Source organism: Orycteropus afer, unplaced genomic scaffold, assembly GCF_000298275.1.
Source record: "Orycteropus afer afer isolate SDZICR_OR568_19922 unplaced genomic scaffold, OryAfe1.0 scaffold00088, whole genome shotgun sequence".
In the NCBI taxonomy this organism is placed as follows: Eukaryota; Metazoa; Chordata; class Mammalia; order Tubulidentata; family Orycteropodidae; genus Orycteropus; species Orycteropus afer.
This window is the reverse complement of record NW_006921675.1, coordinates 9,541,482-9,542,232: the sequence shown is the minus strand read 5'-3', so window position 1 is coordinate 9,542,232 and position 751 is coordinate 9,541,482.

Genomic DNA, 751 nt, shown 5'->3' with positions numbered 1-751 from the left:
TCAGTATTTAAAGGGATCTTGTGAGGAAAATGCAAACATGTTCAAATATAAATCATTACCCTCTTTCTGATCCTTTCACTTGTTGTACCTTCTTATTCCTGATCTGATTCAAAACAAATTTACTGCCATCGAGTCAATTCCAAATCAAAGTGATCCCCACTGGGTTTCCAAGGCTGTAAATCTTTATGGAAGCAGACTGCCTCATCATTCTCCCATGGAGCAGCTGGTGGGTTTGAACCATTGAATTTTTGGTTAGCAGCCAAATGCCTTAACCACTACACCTCAAGAACTCCTTTCTAATCTGATCAATGGCCCCTAATTTTATAAACTAGAACCCTCAGAATTATCTTTAATTCCCATCTCTCCCTTATCAGTCTAATCTCTTAGTTACTCATTCCCTTTTGATTCTATTTCCTAAAATATCTTTAATCCTTCTCACCCTCAGCTACCAGTGCTTCTGCTTTAGTGTAGACACTCATCATTTGGTTTGCAACAGTCTTTTAACTGGTCTGCCTGCTGTGAGTCTTACAAAACACGTGCAACCCATCCTCCACAAATAACCTTTCTAAGATGGAAGCCTGCTCCCATTTCTCCCATTGCCTATAAGATAAAGGCTGAACTCCCAGGGCTGGCTTACCATGTTCATCACGTGTTTTATCATTTCCAGATCAGTGTTCTGGTCATACACTTCCTGATCCACTTCTCCCAATAAAAACACAAGATCTTGATGTTTCACACTTCTGTTTATTGG